General features: G+C 48.0%; 1 non-coding gene across 1 annotated transcript; it reads right to left on the reverse strand.

Annotated features, from left to right (window-relative positions):
* Positions 1 to 165: 165 nt before the first annotated feature.
* Positions 166 to 238, reverse strand: TRNAM-CAU. Its single transcript has one exon. It is a non-coding gene; the product is annotated as a tRNA-Met (tRNA).
* Positions 239 to 7,777: the final 7,539 nt, after the last annotated feature.

Here is a 7,777-nt window from a genome sequence, read left to right on the forward strand (position 1 = left end):
CGCCCCTTCCGCGCGCCCCGCCGCCGCCAGCGGGCCGCGCGCGGCCCCGCCGCCAAGGCGCCGGGGACGGAGAGAATGAAAATGAAGTAAATCGGGTAAAAATAAACGGAATAAGAATATAACGGAATGAAGCTTCTCGCARGAAGAAAAGGAGGAAACCACTTCTGCCCCGTGTGAGGATCGAACTCACGACCTTCAGATTATGAGACTGACGCGCTACCTACTGCGCTAACGAGGCTCCTCGAGAGCAAACGCCGCGCGCGCCGCCCTTGTGCGGGCGCGACCGGAGCCGCCGCGGCCGCCGACCCCCCCGCACCCGCCGCGGCTGCAGCCACCGAGCACTGACACTCCTTCTTGCACACAGCTCCTCTTCCCAATCTGTATGCGAGAGAGACCTATTTTTATTTTTATTTTTATTTTTATTTTTTTCTGAATAGCTCCTTTTCCCCCACACTTTGCTACGAAGCACCTCATTCTTTTGCAAATGGCTCCTTTTTTGCCCCCATGCTTTACTGCAAGAGAGAAACCTTGAAATCTTTTTTGTTTCTTTATTGCAAATAGTTCCTTTGCAGCGAGAGAAAAGCATCCCTGCAAAAGCCCCTTGGGGTTCCTGACATTTGCATCTTGCTCTCTTCACATCCAGAAGCACCATGAGGGCAGCACTGACAGCATGTTTGCAAGGAAATGAAATYGCTTCCAGGCGATTACCGAGAATTAAAGCAAACCTTATTTGCCTCTGTGCTCTGAGGAGCTGTTGTTCAGCTGGGGGGTCTGCAATGAAGCAAACTGTGCATTTATTGAAGTGCTCGACATAAGGGGTCCCCCGCGCTGCCAGCATCAGCGCTGCCCTGAATTGCAATTGGCAGCGCTCACCCTTAGCGAGGGTCTCGAGGCTGCAGTCACCATGACAATCAGGCTACAAATTCATAATTTGGAAGGAGACAGGAAAACAGGCATGTGATTGCTGGAGCAGGGCCCAAAGCTTGTTCCAATGGGGCTGTTTCCCTGCACATTGCACAGCTGGCAGGAAGGGAAGGAGGAAAAGCCTCGCATCCATCCAAAAGGACAGATCAGCCACGCGGTGGTAGCAACAAAATCGCTATAACCACAGCGTGAGTAAATGCAGCTTCCAGCAGTCTAAGCCAGTGCATTCGTAATTTAATGCAAACCACGTGCAAAATGAGGCTTTATTTCTATTTTTAATAGCAGGGCTCGTTTTGGGGGCTTTAGTGGCGGGCAAGTTGAGTGCCTGCAGTTTGGGTTAAATAAGGAAAAGCTGCTCCAAGATTCTGAAACAGGGCACGTGGGCAATGAGTCACCTAAAATAAACATCAACTGTGTGGAAATATGTGTGTGGCTCTTTTCCACCTGTACGGGATCACATGAGCTTTCCCACGTGTCACATTACATTCAGGCAGCTACCCAAACTTTCTGGCACGGATCTAGAGGCCTTGCCGTGTTTGTTTGCTTTGGAGCTCGTGGATTCATGGAAAGGAGAGCACACGTCCTGATGGCAAGGATTTACGTGTCAGTGAAGCAAAAGGTGACCTTGGTGACACGGCCTCCAGCAGAAACTCAGTCGCACACATGTGTTTCCTCCCTGCTTTTCCCTCCTTTGGATTTTCTGGTTTTATTTGGACTTCCTTCTTTCTCCTTTTCCCCTGAATTCCTGCTGTGCTTCCAACCCTCTCTCCCTCCCCTTATCTGGCCCATACAATCTTATCCCATATGCTCATCCCGAGGATACTGAACGGCAGAGCCTCCTCCCTTCCTCCTGGACATCCATCAGACTTTCCCCTCTAACCCAATGACCCCCTTTCCAGGCCCATCGTAAAGCCAGGACAGTCCCCACATCTCTCCTTTTTCCCAAGCCCTTTTCCTCTGGACCAGGAAATGGAAAAGCCTGCTTGGCTAAAAGGCAGTGCCCATCTCCAGAAGGACCGATGTTATCGGACAGGATGGTGACACTTTATCTTCTGTGTCACCGTATCCATCAGCCGAATCCACCAGCCTCATTAGTGACACCACGGAGAACAGCCCAGAATCGTCACCTCCTGCCTTCTGCGGCGCTCCCAAATGTCTGAAWCCTTTTCTGTAAATATTACCAGACTAAAAGCACTCAGCTCTGCAGGATGAGCATCCTGCAGCCGCTAGCACAGGGCTCCTGGCAAAAGGGATGTGCCAAAAGGGGAAACTCGTTGTTCTATTTCTCTCCAGCAATTAAGGAGCTGATGTAGCTCCTGCTGCAGTCAATTAAAGTCCTTACACTCGCTGTAAAGAGCTTTAGATTGGTCCCAAAGTTAGTGCCCTCATTTTCTGTAATCCTGGAAGTGTTTATGCCTTCCCAGCCTCTGAGCACGGATGTGCCAGCTCCATCCAATTACAACCCAAAGAGCTAGGAGAGAATTACTTATTTTCTACTTGGTAACACRGAGAGGGAAGTATGGCAAGACAGGCCGAAATAGAGGAGCAAATCCTCTCTGCAAGCCTTGTTTGCTCTACAGAGCACTGCTCTGTTTTCTTGGCACGAGCCTGCAGTGGGATTTCTGCTTTGCAATAAGCATCCTTGTGGGAGGACTCCCAGGAGCGGCAATATTTCACTGAAAGACCAAAGAATTGTGATTWTTGTGTGTGTAATGTACATATGTACCTATCTTCATCCTAGACGCACTGTAGCTGCAATCATAAGCTGGAAAACGGTTGATTTTAGTATTTCCCACCTTCTTCCTTTCTGCCAGGCTCTGATCTCATCAGATTTTGCAGGATAAACTGATCTGTGGGCAGCTGGGGCTCTTCAGGGAAAATCCCGAACACTGCAGAAAATGCTCACGATGACTCAGGAAACGTTTTGCATCCTTCTGCTTCAGAGCTGAGCTCGGCCTCTTCTCTTGATGACAAAATACCCCACATCGTGTCCTTGTCATGAGGTAGTAGCCAGTCTAATGATGAGCTGTGGCCGTGACTGCCTGGGGTCGCTGCAGACTTTATGGCGCGTTCCCAAGAGGAGCCTGCTGTTCTTCCTGCCTTGGCCACGGTCCAGCCCGAGTGCCTCAGTTTCTCAYTGTGTAAATACAGAGGTTGTTTTGGGAAGCTGCGGGCTATGTAATGCTCAGCTGACATCTCAAAATGTTTAGAGATCCCTTAATTCCAGGAGTATTAAAAATCAGGGGAAGCTTTTGTCGCATGCTGCGCTATCCCACCCTGCTGCGCTCCTCCTTTCGCACCGCAGTATCTGCTTGCCAAGACATTATGGATCTTCTTGAGCGCAAGGTAGTGCGTAAACGTAAGATATTGCTCCTTGCACCAACTGATTTACTGTGTTTCCTTATGAAACAAACATTTTCCATGTAAAATCTGATGCAAATGCCAAGAAATGTTTGCTGGGACAGCAGCAGCAGCTCAAGTCAGGGTTATGGAGCAATGAGGGCTTGTGCAATCCTTCTTTTAGGGGAGCACAGGAAGTTTTTTAGCCCGGTGTTGTAAGAAAATGATGTTTTTATGACCATAGCATGTGCGTGTTTGGATTTACCCTCAAAAAAGCCATCTGAGCAGTGATCTCAAAGGTGTTTGGTTCCAATAAGGCTTGTGAAATACGTGGCCAGAGGGAAAAGGGGGAAACTTGCTGTTCCTGCTAAGAGATCTTRTTAAATCTCAGACAAAAGCCTGCTCAGTGAGGTAGCTTCATTAGTTTTGCTTTTCTCAAATTATGCTTTTATATCTCCACAAAAATATTTTGCCTTCTCCATAATTTCTTGGTAAAGGTCTCCTACAGCAAAAGGTGACTTCCACAAAAAAAGCTGAAGTATAGGATTACCCTCAAAGGACAGACTTAAGGTAATTTTAAGATGAAAACCTCTTAACAGAACTATTTTGAGTAACTGCAAAGAATTCACTGCAATACTATTCTATCTGAAAAAAAAAAACACAAAAAAAAAACAAACGGAAAAGAACTGTTATAATTGGTGGGTACTTATTGTACACTATATTCAAATAATCAAAGCCCACCTTGGTCTTTAACTGAACTAGGTCAATAAAAACAATTAATGAGAAAATAATTGAGGGGAAAAATGATTCAAGTGAGAATGCAAGTTACTCTCAGTACAGAATCTTTCACTTTAATTTTATGGCTTTTTTTTCTCTCCTGATGTAGTAAATTTAATACTGGTGACAGCTGCTGAGCTAAGAGCCCTGGACACTAAAGTGCTGCTTTCTGGGAGGAGTGTGGCGCTGCAGAGGGACAGCTTGGCATATACTCTTTAAAAAACCTTTTCCATGTTCTTTTTTTACCAGAGAAATGGGAGGATATCTTAGAATTTTGATTGTGAATGTGAAAACTCAGTTTTTTTTTTTTTTTTTTTTTTTGGTCCAGATTTAAGCATTGGTTTAGCCTGCTGGATAGGGCACAGACGTGAGGATCAGGACTGAAATCCAGCCCTAGCTCAGGCTTTGACCTGCTTTGGAAGTTTAGGCAAATCGCTCTGCGAGAAAATACGGCTGAGAGGTATTGCAAGAGATTATTTACTCCATCCTCCTTCCCGGGATAAGATCAATTCCTTATAAACTGTTCAGAGAGATGATTGATTTATTTTTTTAAATGTCCAATGCTGAACAGTCACATCCATATTTTCTAGACAATTTGTTTCGGTGCTCAGCTACTCCTGTCACCAACCCACCGTTTAACCTGTATTTCCTTTTGCAAGATGTAAGCTCATTATTTCTTGTCCTAGGCTCAGGGCGTGCAGAGAAGAGCTAATTCCCTCCTGCTTTGCAGCAGCCTTCTGCATATTTGAAGACTACTTAATATCTCCTTCCAGTTACGTCTTCCCTTCTCCAGACCAAATGCTTTCTAAAGTGTTTYAAGACCTTTTAGTAAAAATGCTTGGTGGGCTAGTTTTTTAAAGGACTCTGTTYGAATGCAAGCTGCAAAGCTGAAGCAACTGCATTTGTGATTTCAAAGGCAGTCATTTCTCACTAGCATCGTGGCACTGTGTTTGGGCAGAGCTGGTCCCAAAGGCTATATCCATGCTGCCATTCCAACTGTGCCTAACACCTCTCTCAAATCCAGACTCRCTGCCTGTCTGTGCTGTCGACACGTAGGCACAGGCTAAAGCTGAGATGAGGAGGGAAAGGTCAAGGGAGTCTCAGTGAGGATCTAAGTTTTCCTTCTCACAGTCTCTGGAGATTATTCATGAGCTGAACATGTGATAGCCCAGCCTGTCAGCAGATACTCTGATTGTGACTCTTCCTAGGCACCATATGGATGCTTTCAGGGTGAGCTGCAGCTCTGCTCACAGTTGGTTGCATAGATGGAAACCGCGTACACGTTGCGCTCGGTATTGTCAGGTCGACCATCGGGGCTCACCTGCACGTGCTGATGAAAATGCTAAGGGGTTTCATCGGTGCTTGTCCTCCTGTGTGCAGCCATAGGAGCCTAGGAATGCCCGAGGTATGGAAATTCTGAGAAAATTCCTCGTGCCAGTGAATGCCTTCGAAAAGGCAGTAACTGAAATAAGGAAGAATTAAGTTCTGTTGAAACGGACGGTTGGGCTGAGCAGCACGTCTGAGAAACAGCTCCTAGATATTAGTACTGGAGCTAACTGGTATCTCTCTTGGGCCACTGTTGAAAGCTGTCCCTTAAATGGAGATCTTCAGTAAGTGCGCAGAGAAATCAAGCATAAACGTATATAAAACAATAAAACATCTAATTAATTTGAGTTTTGAATGTGTCAGACCTCCTCTGGTAATAATCCACTGTGTCTCGCCTGCCGTCTCTGGACATTGATGCGATGCTTGGAGCATTCATACATAGATCTCAAGGCTGTTTCTTTCCCCTAGTTAGTCACATCTTCAATGACCTCATCCTATACTTATATGGCTACCGGAAATGTTTGACCCTGAATCATAAAATTATGTAATGAACCCTCATTCCATAGCATGAACATGGCATCACTGTAACTTTAATGCATCCCAACAGACCTAAGAATCCTAGTAATGTCTAAAGTGTTTAGAATTCACATCACCTCCCGGTATTCTCATTTTGCTAAGAACACTGCCAGATGCAGCTTCTGCATCTTCAGCAGCAGAAGCTGAATTGCATCCATGGATTATATTGTACCACTGCYGCAAAAGCATCCCTGCATTTCAAAACATGCTGCCTAGAACATACCTGAGTTAAGCTGAGAAGGCAGCTGCATTTTTCTATCTAAAATCAACAGCTTGTGTCAGAAAGCTGCTAAAGGCAGAAACAGTTGGATATTTTTAATTAAGCAACAGTATCTGCAATATGAATGCAAGTAAACTTGGCTTGCAACGAAATTTGTTTGCAATCTTATCAACTCTTGACAAATTCCACATGATTAGGTGGTGGGCTTTATATATTAAAGCAAAWTTTGGATCACCTATCTGGCTCTGAAATCTTATTCATTGAATGTAAACTTTGCAACAGCTTCCTCAACCTCACGTTTGCGTGTGTGGAAGGCTTCTAGAGGGTAAATCATGGAACTTGCACCTCCCCATTGGGGCACAAGGCTCAAGAGAACGTGTTTTGGGTTGCAGGTGGACAAAGAAGGCTGGTGACAAGAGGCATGGAAAAGGTTCGGGATACTCACTGTCTTCTCCGCCTTGCTTTTCACTGGTAAGACTTGCCAGTCAAATCCCAGGCCCTGGAGATGAGTGGGATGATCCTGGGGAAGGTGATGGTGCAAATCTTCCTGGAGGTCATTCCTGAACTTGTGAAGGACAACAAATAGCATGGCTTTGCAAAGGGGAAATCACCTCAGACTGAYCTGATAACCTTGTATGATAAGATAGTGGATGTTGTTGAGCAATCGCAGAGCACGCTGARGAAACCATGTTCCCGTGTCACTGGGGACACAAGCGGTGGCTCTGAGAAGACCATGGTCCCCATATTATGAGGGGATACTTGATGGGGCTTCTTTGCAGACCACATCTCTGTAACACTGGTGGTTGCTCTGAGGAGACCACAGCCCACATATCATGGAGAGGATGATGGCAGGACACTCTGAGSAGACCATGGTCCCCATGTTGCTTAGGGACACTGTCAAGGGCTATGAGGAGACATGGAGTGACAGGACTGACACGGTCTCCATGTCACTGGTGACACAAGCAGTGGCTCTGAGGAGACCGTGGCCCCTTGTCACTTGGAATATCACTGAGGGCTCTGAGGAGACCATGGCCCCCACGTTGCTGGGTTACATCGGCAGGTGCTCTAAGGAGACCATGGCCCTCATATCATGGGTGGACACTGGCGGGACACTCTGAGGGGACTACAGCCCCTTGTCACTTGGAATATCAGGAGAGCTCTGAGGACATGTCCCCCATATCCCTAGGGGACATCCACGGGTGCCCGGAGACCATTGCCCCCATTTCACAGGAGGACACTGTGAGGACGCCTGAGGAGACCATGGCCCCATGTCACTGGGGTCAGTGGCAGTCACTCTGAGGGGAGGACACGGGGGGCGGACACTGGCGGGACACTCTGAGGGGACCACAGGCCCCTGTCGCTGCACCCCGGCGGCGGCCGCCCGCGCCGCCATGGCGCACTAACCATGGCAGCCATCGCCCGGCGCGCTGCAGCCGCCATGCCCAGTGTGTCGCCGGCGGGGACCCCGGCCCGGCGGGGCGCTCCGGGGCTGAGCTCGGCCGCGCCGCCGCCCCCGGCCGCCCCCCGAGGCGACCGCGTCGCGAGTGTGACAGCGGGGCGAGGAGAGACCCCCTCGGGGGCCGCCACACTCAACATGGCGGCGGCGCCGCCCCG

This window comes from Nothoprocta perdicaria, unplaced genomic scaffold, assembly GCF_003342845.1.
Source record: "Nothoprocta perdicaria isolate Ctin4 unplaced genomic scaffold, notPer1 scaffold_30, whole genome shotgun sequence".
Taxonomy (NCBI): Eukaryota; Metazoa; Chordata; class Aves; order Tinamiformes; family Tinamidae; genus Nothoprocta; species Nothoprocta perdicaria.